Source organism: Microcaecilia unicolor, chromosome 4 (genome assembly GCF_901765095.1).
Source record: "Microcaecilia unicolor chromosome 4, aMicUni1.1, whole genome shotgun sequence".
NCBI classification, from domain to species: domain Eukaryota; kingdom Metazoa; phylum Chordata; class Amphibia; order Gymnophiona; family Siphonopidae; genus Microcaecilia; species Microcaecilia unicolor.
The window spans coordinates 127,777,031-127,795,563 of record NC_044034.1 but is presented as its reverse complement, the minus strand read 5'-3'; positions in this window follow the sequence as shown (position 1 = coordinate 127,795,563).

The following is an 18,533-nucleotide window of genomic DNA, read 5'->3' as shown; positions in this document are numbered from 1 at the left end:
CCCATACGCCAGGCCCCCTCCCTGCCCATCTTCAAATCCTTGCTCAAAGCCCACCTCTTCAATGTCGCCTTCGGCACCTAACCACTACACCTATATTCAGGAAATCTTGACTGCCCCAACTTGACATTTCGTCCTTTAGATTGTAAGCTCCTTCGAGCAGGGACTGTCCTTCTTTGTTAAACTGTACAGTGCTGCGTAACCCTAGTAGTGCTCTAGAAATGTTAAGTAGTAGTATTGTAGCGTTTTACCGTTGGTACACGTTTTTGGTGGGTTTGGGAGGACTCCCCATACAATATAAGAGAGTAATGGTGAGATTTGAAGCTCAAACCTTTTATGTGAAGTCCACTGCAGTACTAGGGTGCCCCCCCCCCCCACTGCTTTGCTGAGATGTCTGTGTGGCCAGTCTACTAAGAATGATATTCCACCTCCCCCCCCCAGATGACCCAGTTTTTGTGTATTTTTCCTTTGAATGTTTTTTTTTTTTTTTTCCAAAAATGGTCACAAAAGTAAAATGCACTGAGCACAAAATGTTTACAAAACATCTAGGAAATGGCCATTTTCAAAATAATAGATAGACATTTTTCCGGTTCAAAAATCACTATCCACCTTATAATTGAAAGAGAAAAACGCCTAGATTTCGACCCAAATGGGGAGATAGACGTTTATCTCACAAAAACGAATAAATCGGTATAATGGAAAGCCGATTTTGGACGTTTTCAACTGCACTCCATCACGGAAGCGTACAAAGTTGACGGGGGCATGTCGGAGGCGTGGCGAAGGTGGAACTGGGGCGTGGTTATCGGCCAAGGAGAGATGGGCGCCTTTCGCCGATAATGGAAAAAAAGTATGCGTTTGTAGCTAGAATTTAGGACACTTTTCCTGGACCCTGTTTTTTCACGAATAAGGCCCCAAAAAGTGCCCTAAATGACCAGATTACCACCAGAGGGAATCGGGGATGACCTCCCCTGACTCCCCCAGTGGTCACTAACCCCCTCCCACCACAAAACATGATGTTTCACAACTTTTTATTTTCATCCTCAAATGTCATACCCACCTCCCTGGCAGCAGTATGCAGGTCCCTGGAGCAGTTGTTAGGGGGTGCAGTGGACTTCAGGCAGGTGGACCCAGGCCCATCCCCCCCTACCTGTTACAATTGTGCTGCTTAATGCTTAGTCACCCAACCCCCCCAAACCCACTGTACCCACATGTAGGTGCCTCCCTTCACCCCTTAGGGCTATAGTAATGGTGTAGACTTGTGGGCAGTGGGTTTTGAGGGGGATTTGGGGGGGCTCAACACACAAGGGAAGGGTGCTATGCACCTGGGAGCTCTTTTACCTTTTTTTTTTTGTTTTTGTAAAAGTGCCCCCTAGGGTGCCCGGTTGATGTCCTGGCATGTGAGGGGGGACAGTGCACTACGAATCCTGGCCCCTCCCACGAACAAATGCCTTGGATTTATTCGTTTTTGAGCTGGGCGCTTTCATTTTCCATTATCACTGAAAAACAAAAACGCCCAGCTCACAAATTGTCGAATAAAACATGGACGTCTATTTTTTTTCGAAAATACGGTTCGGTCCGCCCCTTCACAGACCCGTTCTCGGAGATAAACGCCCATGGAAATAGACGTTTTCGTTCAATTATGCCCCTCCACGTTCATCACATGAGTTGCTTGTTTACTCTTTCCAAAAATATTAGGATTAGGGAGCATGCAATGAAGCTACAAAGTAGTAAACTTAAAACGAATTGGAGAAGGAACATTATTTGGCAGCCGCACCCGGGACAACTATTTGATCTGATTAGAACTCAGGGACCAAGGCCAGAAGGGTTCATGGCTTTTACAAAGAGAACTGTTGTGATGGCAAAGAAGGTAATCTTACAATTGTGGCTGGCTACAGAAACTCCAAGTGTGGCGCATTAGAGGTCGGCGATGATTCAGTGCTGCTCACTGGAAAAGAAAGGCATAGTAGACCTAGCCTCTAAAAGAGGAGACAGGTTCTCTAAGACGTGGAGGGGCATAATTGAACGAAAACGTCTATCTCCATGGGCATTTATCTCCGAGAACGGGTCCGACCGAACCGTATTTTCGAAAAAAATAGACGTCCATGTTTTATTCGACAATTTGTGAGCTGGGCGTTTTTGTTTTTCAGTGATAATGGAAAATGAAAGCGCCCAGCTCAAAAACGAATAAATCCAAGGCATTTGTTCGTGGGAGGGGCCAGGATTCATAGTGCACTGGTCCCCCTCACATGCCAGGACACCAACCGGGCACCCTAGGGGGCACTTTTACAAAAACAAAAAAAAAAGGTAAAAGAGCTCCCAGGTGCATAGCACCCTTCCCTTGTGTGTTGAGCCCCCCCCAAATCCCCCTCAAAACCCACTGCCCACAAGTCTACACCATTACTATAGCCCTAAGGGGTGAAGGGGGGCACCTACATGTGGGTACAGTGGGTTTGGGGGGGTTGGACGACTAAGCATTAAGCAGCACAATTGTAACAGGTAGGGGAGGGGGTGGGCCTGGGTCCACCTGCCTGAAGTCCACTGCACCCCCTAACAACTGCTCCAGGGACCTGCATACTGCTGCCAGGGAGGTGGGTATGACATTAGAGGGTGAAAATAAAAAGTTGTGAAACATCATTTTTTGTGGTGGGAGGGGGTTAGTGACCACTGGGGGAGTCAGAGGAGGTCATCCCCGATTCCCTCTGGGGGTAATCTGGTCATTTAGGGCACTTTTTGGGGCCTTATTCGTAAAAAACAGGGTCCAGGAAAAGTGCCCTAAATTCTAGCTACAAACGCATACTTTTTTTTCCATTATCAGTGAAAGGCGCCCATCTCTCCTCGGCCGATAACCACGCCCCAGTTCCACCTTCGCCATGCCTCCGACACACCCCCGTCAACTTATATAAGTACATAAGTACATAAGTAATGCCATACTGGGAAAAGACCAAGGGTCCATCGAGCCCAGCATCCTGTCCACGACAGCGGCCAATCCAGGCCAAGGGCACCTGGCAAGCTTCCCAAACATACAAACATTCTATACATGTTATTCCTGGAATTTTGGATTTTTCCAAGTCCGTTTAGTAGCGGTTTATGGACTTGTCCTTTAGGAAACCGTCCAACCCCTTTTTAAACTCTGCTAAGCTAACCGCCTTCACCACTTTCTCCGGCAACGAATTCCAGAGTTTAATTACACGTTGGGTGAAGAAAAATTTTCTCCGATTTGTTTTAAATTTACTACACTTTAGTTTCATCGCATGCCCCCTAGTCCTAGTATTTTTGGAAAGCGTGAACAGAAGCTTCACATCCACCTGTTCCACTCCACTCATTATTTTATATACCTCTATCATGTCTCCCCTCAGCCGTCTCTTCTCCAAGCTGTATAGCCCTAGCCTCCTTAGTCTTTCTTCATAGGGAAGTCGTCCCATCCCCGCTATCATTTTAGTCGCCCTTCGCTGCACCTTTTCCAATTCTACTATATCTTTCTTGAGATGCGGCGACCAGAATTGAACACAATACTCAAGGTGCGGTCGCACCATGGAGCGATACAACGGCATTATAACATCCTCACACCTGTTTTCCATACCTTTCCTAATAATACCCAACATTCTATTAGCTTTCTTAGCCGCAGCAGCACACTGAGCAGAAGGTTTCAGTGTGTTATCGACGAAGACACCCAGATCCCTTTCTTGGTCCGTAACTCCTAACGTGGAACCTTGCATGACGTAGCTATAATTCGGGTTCTTTTTTCCCACATGCATCACCTTGCACTTGCTCACATTAAACATCATCTGCCATTTAGCCGCCCAGTCTCCCAGTCTCGTAAGGTCCTCTTGTAATTTTTCACAATCCTGTCGTGATTTAACGACTTTGAATAACTTTGTGTCATCAGCAAATTTAATTACCTTGCTAGTTACTCCCATCTCTAAATCATTTATAAATATATTAAAAAGCAGCGGTCCTAGCACGGACCCCTGAGGAACCCCACTAACTACCCTTCTCCATTGTGAATACTGCCCATTTAACCCCACTCTCTGTTTCCTATCCTTCAACCAGTTTTTAATCCACAATAGGACATTTCCTCCTATCCCATGACCCTCCAATTTCCTCTGTAGCCTTTCATGAGGTACCTTGTCAAACGCCTTTTGAAAATCCAGATACACAATATCAACCGACTCCCCTTTGTCCACATGTTTGTTCACTCCTTCAAAGAATTGAAGTAAATTGGTCAGGCAAGATTTCCCCACACAAAAGCCATGCTGACTTGGTCTCAGTAATCCATGTCCTTGGATGTGCTCTGTAGTTTTGTTTTTAATAATAGTCTCTACCATTTTCCCAGGCACCGACGTCAGACTCACCGGTCTATAATTTCCCGGATCTCCCCTGGAGCCTTTTTTAAAAATGGGCGTTACATTGGCCACCCTCCAATCTTCCGGTACCACGCTCGATTTTAAGGATAAGTTGCATATCACTAGCAGTAGCTCCGCAAGCTCGTTTTTCAGTTCTATCAGTACTCTAGGATGAATACCATCCGGTCCAGGAGATTTGCTACTCTTCAGTTTGCCGAACTGCCCCATTACGTCCTCCAGGTTTACCGTGAAGTCAGTAAGTTTCTCCGACTCGTCCGCTTGAAATACCATTTCCGACACCGGTAACCCACCCAAATCTTCCTGCGATGGAGTGCAGTTGAAAACGTCCAAAATCGGCTTTCCATTATACCGATTTATTCGTTTTTGTGAGATAAACGTCTACCTCCCCATTTGGGTCGAAATCTAGACGTTTTTCTCTTTCAATTATAAGGTGGATAGTATCCATTCTGGGACACGATCACTCCTGTGGCTAGAAGTAATATTCTCAACTGTTAGATGTTGGGGAGGGGAGGGGTAAGGGGTGGGAGGTAGAGGAAGAGAGGGGGGAGAGGGAGGAGCTTGGGAGAGGTATAAAAGGGGGAAAATGCTCAAAACATCTTGATGTATTACAGTTTATTGTGGATTGTAATGTGATAGTGGTTTAAGATGTTAATAAACAAGATTTAAACAAAAAAAAAAGACGAATTGGAGAAAATATTTCTTCACTCAGTGTGTAATTAAACTCTAGAATTTGTTGCCAGAGAATGTAGTAAAATCAGTTAGCTTAGCAGGGTTTAAAAAAAAGGTTTGTATGGCTTCCTAAAGGAAAAGTCCATAGACCATTATTAAAATGGACTTGGGGAAAATCCACTGCTTATTTCTTGGATACCTTCAAAATCTATTCAAAATACCTTCTTGTTTCTGGTATTCACTCAGACCACTTAGACGAACCCCAGTAGTATATCGTGCCTTCTTAGTTTTTCAACATTAGTTTTGTTTCTTGCATTAAACAACCAGAAACAAGAAAATATTATCCGATCATATCATCAGACTCCTGAGGCAGGCGCTCCGGCGCCGAAACACAATAACTGTGCCAAGTCATTTTGGTATATCTCAAAGATTTGGACTTATATGCTGGCCCTACTCCTTTTTTCCTACTTTGACTGATTCTCGTAGGGATTGAGTGCACCTCCACCTTCGGTGGGTGCCTTTCTCCTTTTGCATTCAGGTACAACAGATGTTTTACTTTCCGTGGAGGGTGTACACACTAAAAGGTCCTTTCACTAAGCTGTGTTAGGCATTAATGCATACCTAATGCAGGAACATGACAATACAGGACATGCTAAATCCTTCTATGGTAGTTTTGTCATCTGAGTGTGCAAAATGCATACTGGGGGGGGGGGGGGGTTCTTATTTTTGGGGGAGGGCGTGTGTCAGGGACAGAGAATGGGTATAGATGCGCTAATCAGCTAACGCACTGACATTACTACCACAATAACTGATTAGTGTGCCCACAACATGGGAGCCCTTAGCATCTCCTAAATAGGAGGCAGTAAGTGCTCCCACATTAATTTTTTAAATGGCTGCATGTTAATGCTAATATTAGCACATGGCCAGAAATGCAACAAATAGAAAAAAAAAAGTCCTTGTTGATATCCACACTAGAAATGGCCTTAGCATGTAAGAGAGGCCTGGGTAAGGATGCCATTTCTTAGTGTTGCTTAGTAAAATGGTCCTTAAATTTGAACTAAGTCAATGGAAGATTAAGTGGCTTGCAAAAAAAATCACAAGGATCTGCAGTGGGATTTGAACCAGATCTTCTTACTTTGGGCCCTTTTACAAAGCCACGCTGAAAAATGGCCTGCGGTAATGTAGACACGTGTTTTGGGCGCACGCAGAATCATTTTTCACCTGTAAAATGCCTTTTTAAAATTTTTCCAAAAATGGATGTACAGCAAAATGAAAATTGCCGCGCTTTCCATTTTGGTTGTGAGATCTTACCGCCAGTCATTGACCTAGCAGTAAGGTCTCACACGGTAACCGGACAGTAAAGGTCTATGCACATAAAATGCCGATTACCATCCACCCACCAGAAAATAAAAATATTTTCTAGAAAAATGAAATTACCACAAGGGCCACACGGTAGCTGGGCAGTAACTCAAAACTGATGCACATTGGGCGCACGTAGGCGCCTACTCGGCTTAGTAAAAGGGCCCCTTAGCAACCCCTTAATCTAACCATTAGGCTAATCCTCCATTCAACATTCATGTAAATCACAGTATTCTATACAAGTAATGCCTCAAATGATGAATGATGATTTGAGGTGTCACTTGTAGGAATTGGACGGTATGGCTCCCCCTTGATGAAGCATGTATTGCGAAACAGGCAACCTGTCAGGGTTTGTGAGCATGCCGGTGCCTACAAGATAAGTGACATATAGCCTTACCATTAATATTGTGGTGTTATGCTATGAATAAATAGTTATATATATTCAAGCATTGGATGGTTGGGGGTATAGTCTGTGATTAAAACACTTTCACGGATTGAGGTTCGCCATGAGGGTGAAGTGACATCAGCCGTGGTGATTATATGAGACTTCTCCCATACCATATAATTGAACTTGTAACCTTTCCTCTACTAGATTGGTTTTTGAAATTGTATTTCTATGATAAGCAGCATAAACTCTGTCTTACTGTTCTGGAATCTTGCCAGGTATTTGTGACCTGGATTGGCCACTGTTGGAAACAGAATACTGGCCTTCAGTCTGTCCCAGTATGGCAACACTTATGTTGTTATGTTATGGTGCCAGATCCAAAATGATATCCACCACCTAAGCAGTAGTCTCGAGGTGCTACTGCTAGAGTTCAGGCTACCATATAAAGGTCTTTTGCCTTTATATGGCAGCCTGACTCCTTGCGTTCACAGGCACCATTTTGCAATTGGCACAAGCAGCAGAAGAGGCACTGTAGGAAAAGAACCTGAAGATAATAACATTAGATTTGAATCCCTTCAATTGAAGATATTGTTAGAAAGAAATCTTTATTACTTGTCCCTGAAATCCTTAGGAAATTGAAAAAAAACCTTGAATTATCCTGGGACTATGTCTCTTTAGAATAAATTATTTAAAAAAATGTCTAAATCAGCTTAACACAAAAATTTGTGTTAGGGTGAATGTGTGTGATGGTGATTATGTGAAATCTCCTAGTAGGGTAATTTAATGTCCTTTCTTTTAATTAACTAGTGAAGTAGTTTTAGAGAAAAACACATTGGAGACCTTGTGCAATAGTCACACAACTGGCACATGGCCTGGGAGGGTAGTTCAGTAAAGATTTTCCCTTACTGAGTTGTTAAAGGCAGGTTAGTGAGTGCGGAGTCTGTTCCAGAACTGAGATCCATCTGTTTCAAGTCTGCAAGAATCCAGAAGAACAGATCATGGAAAGCAAAAACTAAAAGGACTGGCAGTCATAATCAACGAGAAGTGTTCACAGATATATTACACTCTGGCCAGAGGTCTTTTTTTAATTTATTACTAGATTTTTGAGATTTTGAACTCAGGATACGTGAACCATTTTTAGGGGGCAAGGAGGACACCAACATTTTAGGTGGCAAAAACATGTTTAAATTATTAGAATATTGGCATATATTCACATATGTGTGTAAATACAGGCGTAAATGCAAATATTCTGGCTACACACTTTCTAAAATACGCTGCCTACGTGTGATGGTGTGTACTTTGAAAGTGGAACATGAGCATGGCACACCATTACATGCATAAATTATAGAATACTACGATTCACACATTTTTTTTAGCAATCTAGGTGTACACATTTACAATAGCTGTATGGCTGATGTTAAGTGCTCACACTTAAAATACAGATGTGTATTTTATTTGTTACTCTAGTAGTCTTTAAAGATGCCTACTTTCCCTGATAGAACAGACTCTAAAAAGGTGCCTTCTTAGAACCTAAAAATAGGAGCCCTTTCATAGAATCACCCCTTTAGGTGCTATCAGTTACATGCCTATTACATGTGTAAATGTTTAGACTAATGGTATTGAAGAAAAACTGGGACATTTTACAAACCCATCCTGTGTTCTCAAAAAAATCTTTGAGAATTGCTTATTCTAGTGACCCTAATTTAAAGGAGATTTTGAGTCCGGCAACATTGCCGACAAGTGAATCCAGCACACAGGGACTGACTCCAGGACGTAAGAGATGTTATTTTGTGTTATGACTCTAGAATGTACACAGTTTACTAACCCATATGATGAAAGAGTATATCAATTACGCAGTGCAACTACTTGCAATACAACGTATGTTATATATGCCTTACAATGCCCCTGCAATAACATAGTAACATAGTAACATAGTAGATGATGGCAGAAAAAGACCTGCACGGTCCATCCAGTCTGCCCAACAAGATAATCTCACATGTGCTGCTTTTTGTGTATACCTTAACTTGATTTGTACCTGTCCTTTTCAGGGCACAGACCGTATAAGTCTGTCCAGCACTATCCCCGCCTCCCAACATTGATAAGACCACTCGCAGTTTTTCAATCAGGTTAAGAGAGCATAAATCTTGTGTCAAGAATAGAAAAATGGGAGCGCCTTTGGTGGCACATTGTACACATTTGCAACATTCTAATGGTATTTATGAACATATATAAATGTCAAAATTCCACCTGAGCATTATTCTGTAAATGCACGCTTAATTTACAAATTATGTACATACAAGGGTGTGCACACAAGGGCGGGACTCCCACTTATATATGAAATTTATAGAATAGATACAATAGGTTTTGTGCCTATATCCAAGATTTAGAGACAACACTTACATCAGCTCTATGGCTGGCATAAGTGTTCATGCCTAAATTTTAGGCACAAATATCACCTGTTAGACTAGTATTCTCAGCCCAGTCCTTGGGACATACCTAGCCAGTCAGGATTCCAGGATATCTACAATAAATATGCATGAGATAAATTTGCATGCCCTGCCTCTTTTGTATACAATCTCATGCATATTCATTGTGGGTATCCTGAAAACCTGACTGGCTAGGTGTGTCCCGAGGAATGGGTTGAGAACTCCTGCTGTAAAGGAATGTAGGTGCATGTGTTCATTTATAGCACAGGCTCCTACCATGTGCCCTAATATAGATTTGCCCTGTTAAAGTCAAAGAATCTTTAAAGTTTAAGACAATTTAGATAAAAATGACATGCTTACCAGCTTGTATTTATACACTGAACACTTTTAAAAAGTGAACAAAATGTATAGAACCATACATACTGTACCTGAGAATAGTCACTTACCTGAAAGGATGCAAAGTCCAGCAAACGTTCCTGAAAAATAATAGCTGTATAACAAAATCATCTCTGTTGAAGGGATAAGATCATTGTTCAGACCCTAGAAAAAGGAAGCTTACTACTCGTGAAGAATGCAGATGTCTGTATTTTCTGAAAGCTAGTCATTTGATTACATTCTGTAGATCAGATTAGCAAAAACTATTTTTTCTTTGGTATTCTTTGTCTATTAGATTGTAAGCTCTTTGAGCAGGGACTGTCTTTCTTCTATGTTTGTGCAGCGCTGCGTACGCCTTGTAGCGCTATAGAAATGCTAAATAGTAGTAGTAGTAGTAGTAGTATTGTATTGAAGCTAAATTTTTAAGAAGCATTACAACTAAAACTATTACCAAAGAACATCAAACTTTAGTATAGATATTTGAATCAAATAAATTCTATTTATTTCTTTAGTACTAATACTTCAATATTCTTCTTAAATTAACTTTAATGGTCCAAACTTTAAAGTCAAACAGAAAGTTTCTCTATTCTTTATGTACATTCCAAGGGAGGAATATTCACTCCTTAATATCAGCAGCAAATCATTCCATGCTACTGGCAAAACTAATAAAAATGCACTAGATCTCCATAACTTCAAGGAGCAGATTAAATAAATGGCTCCCAAACTTAGGCACTGAAATGATCCACATTAACCACTCCCCCTCCCCTTTTACAAAGCCATTCTAGCAGCTGCCGGTGCAGTAATGCCAACATAGCCCATTCAAAGTGAATGGGCTGTGTCGGCATTGCCGTGTGGCTTTGTAAAAAGGGGGGGGGGAGCTAATATTCTGTAAAGGGTGATCTGTTCAGAATGGCCTTTATAGAATACTAGCTTAGCCTATATTTTGAACTAGATTCTAATATGGCGCACAAAATAATCAGTGTCGAGTAAAAGCGCACCAAGCAGAATTCTATAAAAGCCGCATAGTTTTTACAGAATCCTGCTCAGCACCTTAATTTTATGTGCCATGCAATCTGCATAGATCTTATTTATTTAAAAAACATATTCTGCTTAAGTCATAGTTCTTAGTATGCTGTGTATAGATTATGCCTACGTCATGCAAGGTTCCACGTTAGGAGTTACGGACCAAGAAAGGGATCTGGGTGTCTTCGTCGATAATACACTGAAACCTTCTGCTCAGTGTGCTGCTGCGGCTAGGAAAGCGAATAGAATGTTGGGTATTATTAGGAAAGGTATGGAAAACAGGTGTGAGGATGTTATAATGCCGTTGTATCGCTCCATGGTGCGACCGCACCTAGAGTATTGTGTTCAATTCTGGTCGCCGCATCTCAAGAAAGATATAGTAGAATTGGAAAAGGTGCACAGAAGGGCGACTAAAATGATAGCGGGGATGGGATGACTTCCCTATGAAGAAAGATTAAGGAGGCTAGGGCTATTCAGCTTGGAGAAGAGACGGCTGAGGGGAGACATGATAGAGGTATATAAAATAATGAGTGGAGTGGAACAGGTGGATGTGAAGCGTCTGTTCATGCTTTCCAAAAATACTAGGACTAGGGGGCATGCGATGAAACTACTGTGTAGTAAATTTAAAACAAATCGGAGAAAAGTTTTCTTCACCCAATGTATAATTAAACTCTGGAATTCGTTGCCGGAGAAAGTGGTGAAGGTGGTTAGCTTAGCAGAGTTTAAAAAGGGGTTGGACGGTTTCCTAAAGGACAAGTCCATAAACCGCTACTAAATGGACTTGGGAAAAATCCACAATTCCAGGAATAACATGTATAGAATGTTTGTACGTTTGGGAAGCTTGCCAGGTGCCCTTGGCCTGGATTGGCCGATGTCGTGGACAGGATGCCTGGCTCGATGGACCCTTGGTCTTTTCCCAGTATGGCATTACTTATGTACTTATGTATGCCTGCCTTGCCCCACACAGTATATAGAATACACCTACATTTCCAAGCAGTATATAGAATACACCTAAATTTCTGTGCACTGCACAGAAATTGATCAGCACTGATTTGCAGTCCAGTGCACAAAAATGTCATGATGTTATCCTTGTGGGGACGTTAGCCAAAATGTCTTTGAGAAAGAGACAGTTGAACTTTTTTTATGACAGCAAACTGCTGGCAAGGTTGTTCCTTTGCGGAGAGAAGTGGTACTTTGTCCTCCCAGGCCACAGAAGGCCATCTCTTTCTCTCCCTAGCTCTTCCGCTTCCCATCTCATTCCTTCCCCTGCCTCCTAATTCCTTCTATCTTTTCTCTACTCCCTATTAAAATATGTTTACCCTCTGTACATATTATCCTCTTCTCACTCATCTCCTTGACAACCCCCCCATGACCTTTTCCTCATAGTTTCCCCAATCCCAGTTTCTTCCCTCCCTCTTCCTCCCTCCATCCCCCATTTGTTGGCCCCTCATCCCACCCTTCCTTCCTCCCTCGTAATCCAACATCTATATGTTTCTTCCCTCCACACCCCAACATCTCCTTGTATGATTTTTCTCCCTTTCCTCCTTGCCACTGTGGCCCAACATCTCTTTCTCTCTCTTCCCTCCCTCCCTGCCCCTGTGGCCCAAAATCTTTTTCCTTCTCCTCATCTTCAGGTCTATCATTCTCTTTCTTCCCCTCCACCCCATTGAATCATCACTTCTCTATTTCTTCCTTCCATCCCCTTTCTTCCCTCTTTACCCTCTGGTCCATCACCCCTCTTCTCAAGTGAAAGTCTTTCACTTTTTCCCACTTTCCTATCCATCACTTCTCTTCCTCCCCCTCCCCACCAACCCTCCAGTCCATTGCTTTTCTCTCTTTCTTCCCTAACTCCCCTCCACTCCCCTGGTCCAGTATTTTTCTCTTCTTTCCCTCCCCCTCCCACAGATGCAGCATTTTTCTTTTTCTTCCCTCCCTTCCCTTCCCTTTCCTTCCTCACAGTTCCAGCATTTTTCTTTGTTCATTTTCCCCTCCAACCCCAGGTGCAGCCTCTCTCCCTTTCTCTTTCTCTCCAACCTCCCTCCCCCATCTACCTTAAGCCACGCCTTCAAGGAGGTTTCCCAGCAGCAACAGTAATTCATAGCCATTGCTTGCAGTCTGCTGAGACCTGTCCCAGTCTTCCCCCATATAAACAGGAATTTGCATGAGAAGGGACGGGTTACAGCAGAAGAGAGGATCCTATTGTGAATTACTGCCGCTGCCAGGGAATCTCCTTGAAAGATGCGGCTTAAGGTAGACTATGGCGGGGGAGAGAGGGGAAAGTGGGAGATATGCTGGTTTACAACTGAGAAGGCACTGGGCACCCCAGTGCTCTACGTCCTCGGGCAATGCTCGGTTGCCCAAATGGTCAGTCTACTCCTGCCCGTGGCACACCTGGGGAGCAGCCACAACACACCAGTTGAAAAATGTTGATCTAAATTGTATATTCAATAAAGCCCTGACTATAATGTACTTGTCTAGATGGTTGGTGCCAGCTCAACTTTCTGCAAATCTGTAGATGCCTTTTCATATCCAGTTTTCCAGTAAAATTCTACTCATTCTAAAACAAGCACTAGGGACTGAGGGCCTCTTTTACCAAGCTGCGGCAAAATGGGACCTGGCGTTGGCGCATATTTTTGACGAGCACCAAGGCCCCCTTTTACCACAGCAGGTACACACCAATACTACAAATATAAATAATGGCACACTGGGGGTGAGAACTACCACAGGGCTGCTGCAATGTCCCAGCGGTACTTCCTTTTTAGCAAGCAGTAAGTCCACATTGGACTTACCACCGCTTTCTAAAAGGGGCCCTGTGTTTTTTTTCTACCTGTAGTAAGTTTCAAAGTTCGCACATACTTTTCATTTGAAAACTGATGCAAAGACTGCAGGTGAAAAGTATGCACAATCCTTGTCTAAATGCAGATATTTTGAACATTATCTCTAGGGAAACAATTTCATTAATTTTCATATTTTTTTGTGTTTTTTTTTTCATTTGTTGTGTTTCATTCTTTTTAGTACATTCTATTGTGTTTTAGTACATACTAAGGATGTGCTCAAGACAATTTTCTGGTTCTTTTTGGAGGGTTTTTTTCTGGTTCATTTCACATATTTGTTTTAATTTAAAATTTGCTATGTTAAAACTTTTTACTCATGTCAGTCAATTCTATATGCATATATTCATAGGTTTGTGAACATATATTTGATTTCTTTCCCCACTTTTTTAGGTGCCCAAACATATTAGTATGCATTATTTCATGTTTTCACATGCTATTTCATGTTAGTGTACATTATTTAGTGAACTAAAAGAAATTGAGGGGTCCTTTTACTAAGCGGTGATAAGCACTAATGCGTGCTTACCACAAGCCAACATGCATTACCGCAGGGCATGCTCAAGCATCCCGCAGTAGTTCTGTTATCTGCGCATGCTTTCCCAGCATGTCTGGGAACAGAGAGTAGGCATGCCCAGCACTAATGAGCACAGCTACATTGCTGCATGCCAACTGATTAATGCATGGTTAGCATGTGATCCCTTTCTGCCTACTAAATAGGTGTTGGTAAGGGCTCGTGCGCTATTGGTCACACGCTAATTGGGAAATTAGTGCCTGACCATTAATAGGAAAAAAATGGAAATGTGGCCATTTTATAGCCACACTAAAAGTGGCCTTAGCACACAGGGAATCCCAAGCACTATACATAATGCAGGCCACCTTTTAGCACAACTTTGTAAAAGGGCCCCTGAGTGCGTTAAAAGCAAAAGAAATCTGAGGTCTCTCCCATCCAGCCATCTGGTTCTTACAGCATAGTTGTGAGGCAGACTCATGATTTCCCGCAGCTTTTCCCAAATTATTTCTAACTTAAAGTGAGCATCTAATCACTCCTTTTCAGACTTCTTCCCACCTACTAGTTATTTTTTATACAGCCCCCTACGAGACTTATTCCTTGCAATTCATTCAATTAATGAATAAATATATGCTGTTCCTACTTTGATTAAGCCCACCTGATTTAGTTATTCCCAATCAATTCCCCTGTTTTAACTCTAAACCTTGTATTTGTCTGTATATCTTGCCAATTGTCTTGACTAGACTCTAAGCTCAAAGGACCAGGGACTTTCTATTACCTGTATCTGTAAAGTACTACATATAACTGATAACACTATACTCAACAAAATTAAAACAGCATCCGTACACCTTGCTTCACTTTGCCAAACCTTCTTTAATTTCCTTAGTCTCCTATTAATTCCCATTCTCATTGAATTTTCTTGCTATTTGTGATACTATTTATCTCAACATTCCTATCAGTTTGTTCTTTGAACCTGCCCTTGGGGAGAACAATTTTAAAACCACTTACCCATGTAAATAGACAAAATTGCTCTCTGCATTAAAAGGAGACATTCCACTTACATAAGTACATAAGTAGTGCCATACTGGGAAAGACCAAAGGTCCATCTAGCCCAGCATCCTGTCACTGACAGTGGCCAATCCAGGTCAAGGGCACCTGGCACGCTCCCCAAACGTAAAAACATTCCAGACAAGTTATACCTAAAAATGCGGAATTTTTCCAAGTCCATTTAATAGCGGTCTATGGACTTGTCCTTTAGGAATCTATCTAACCCCTTTTTAAATTCCGTCAAGCTAACCGTCCGTACCACGTTCTCCGGCAACGAATTCCAGAGTCTAATTACACGTTGGGTGAAGAAAACTTTTCTCCGATTCGTTTTAAATTTACCACACTGTAGCTTCAACTCATGCCCTCTAGTCCTAGTATTTTTGGATAGCGTGAACAGTCGCTTCACATCCACCCGATCCATTCCACTCATTATTTTATACACTTCTATCATATCTCCCCTCAGCCGTCTCTTCTCCAAGCTGAAAAGCCCTAGCCTTCTCAGCCTCTCTTCGTAGGAAAGTCGCCCATCCCCACTATCATTGTCGTCGCCCTTCGCTGTACCTTTTCCAATTCTACTATATCTTTTTTGAGATACGGAGACCAGTACTGAACACAATACTCCAGGTGCGGTCGCACCATGGAGCGATACAACGGCATTATAACATCCGCACACCTGGACTCCATACCCTTCCTAATAACACCCAACATTCTATTCGCTTTCCTAGCCGCAGCAGCACACTGAGCAGAAGGTTTCAGCGTATCATCGACGACGACACCCAGATCCCTTTCTTGATCCGTAACTCCTAACGCGGAACCTTGCAAGACGTAGCTATAATTCGGGTTCCTCTTACCCACATGCATCACTTTGCACTTGTCAACATTGAACTTCATCTGCCACTTGCACGCCCATTCTCCCAGTCTCGCAAGGTCCTCCTGTAATCGTTCACATTCCTCCTGCGACTTGACGACCCTGAATAATTTTGTGTCATCGGCGAATTTAATTACCTCACTAGTTATTCCCATCTCTAGGTCATTTATAAATACATTAAAGAGCAACGGACCCAGCACAGACCCCTGCGGGACCCCACTAACTACCCTCCTCCACTGAGAATACTGGCCACGCAATCCTACTCTCTGCTTCCTATCTTTCAACCAGTTCTTAATCCATAATAATACCCTACCTCCGATTCCATGACTCTGCAATTTCTTCAGGAGTCTTTCGTGCGGCACTTTGTCAAACGCCTTCTGAAAATCCAGATATACAATATCAACCGGCTCCCCATTGTCCACATGTTTGCTTACCCCCTCAAAAAAATGCATTAGATTGGTGAGGCAAGACTTCCCTTCACTAAATCCGTGCTGACTTTGTCTCATCAGTCCATGTTTTTGTATATGCTCTGCAATTTTATTCTTAATAATAGCCTCCACCATCTTGCCCGGCACCGACGTCAGACTCACCGGTCTATAATTTCCCGGATCTCCTCTGGAACCCTTCTTAAAAATCGGAGTAACATTGGCTACCCTCCAGTCTTCCGGTACTACACTCGATTTTAGGGACAGATTGCATATTTCTAACAGTAGCTCCGCAAGTTCATTTTTTAGTTCTATTAATACTCTGGGATGAATACCAACAGGTCCCGGTGATTTACTACTCTTCAGCTTGCTGAACTGACCCATTACATCCTCCAAGGTTACAGAGAATTTGTTTAGTTTCTCCGACTCCCCCGCTTCAAATATTCTTTCCGGCACCGGTGTCCCCCCCAAATCCTCCTCGGTGAAGACCGAAGCAAAGAATTCATTTAATTTCTCCGCTACGGCTTTGTCCTCCTTGATCGCCCCTTTAACACCATTTTCGTCCAGCGGCCCAACCGACTCTTTGGCCGGTTTCCTGCTTTTAATGTATCTAAAAAAATTTTTACTATGTATTTTTGCTTCCAACGCTAATTTCTTCTCAAAGTCCTTTTTTGCCCTCCTTATCTCCGCTTTGCATTTGGCTTGGGCATGGTAAGGTCACGGGAGAAAAACAGCATGTGTCCATGAGATCCCCATGCATTGTTTTGCCTCTGATAGACTATTCACACAAATACATGGATACATTTTTAATGTGCATATTTTGCATCAGCTTATTTTCAAAGGGAAGCCATAGTCATGTAATTTACAAACCCAAGCTATAGAAAATGATCCTATATTGTTCTTCTCTTGTGTGTTTTTTCTTTTTTTAGTTTACAGACATTCAAAGTCATATAATGGCATCCCTTATGTTTCTTTTCTCAGAGGGCAATGACTCCAAAATGCCTTAGTTTTGCTCATACTATGATAGTTACAAATCTGACACAATTTACATAGACATCACATGAACAATACTGGTGCCAGTAGGGCTCCCATCCCTGTTGGTCAGCATTTTACAGGACCAGGACACTGTACCAGTGACTTCACAGTGAGAATCCTGAAAGGTAACTTTAAAACCATACAAGAACGTAAGACCTTTGAAGTCAGAATGATTGAATATTTTAACACCCAACAGAAAGGACTTAACAAGGATCTGGGATTCCTAGCCCATTATAAACCATAAAGCTGTATTTCTCTGTTGATCACCCCACCCCTCACCTATCCACACCCATCCTGTTAGAATATCAATGATATGCTTTGATGTCCCCATGCATACCTCCTACCCACCCCCATCCTCCCACCCTGTCAGACTGTCATAGTAATGCTTAAATGTTTTCACTTATATACACTGTCAGCTAGCACATTTGCTTATTTCCGATCTGACGAAGAAGGGCAACCTTCGAAAGCTAATCAAGAAATGTATTAAGTTATGTCCAATAAAAAAGGTATCATCTTATTTTCTTTTCCATGTTTTATTTTGTTTGATTTCTATTGATAACCTTAAGAGTGGACTAACACGGCTACCACACTCCTCTAAATCTGACTCCTAAACCAGGTTAAGTGGATTATGATCATAGTCTCTCAAATTTACAGCTGATGCTCACCATAGAATTTGCAACATATCAAAAAGACCTTCCTTTTGGAGTTCATAATATAACCTGGAGTTTAAGAGTCCAGTGTGTCGTCACCTAGTATATACTTGGAATTAGAATAACCCCTGTATATAAACAGAACTTATAGATTAGGACCAAGGCTGGGACTGGAATCCTCCAGGAGGCTGTATGCAGCTTCAGACTTTCTCCACACTGTTCACTCTCTCCAATAAGTGAGGCAGCTCCAAGTTTGTTGTTCTGAAGCATTTATTGTCATTATAGTCTCTTTAGGCAAACATACACACTATGGCACAGGCAAATACAAGGCAAGAGACAACAAGTGAAAACATTAGTTATCTACTGTGTCTCTGATGCTTCATACCCTTAACTCTTTAGCTCAGAGAAAGTCTCAGTCTCCCTCCATTAAGCAGATGCCTACTGCTGTGAGTCAGGGATGTAGCCAAACACCCAATTTTGTGTGGGCCTGGGCCCAAGATGGGTGGGCAGAAGAACTCCACCTTGTCCCATAAGTGATTTGGTCTCTCCCTCTCTCACCTGCATGCCATAT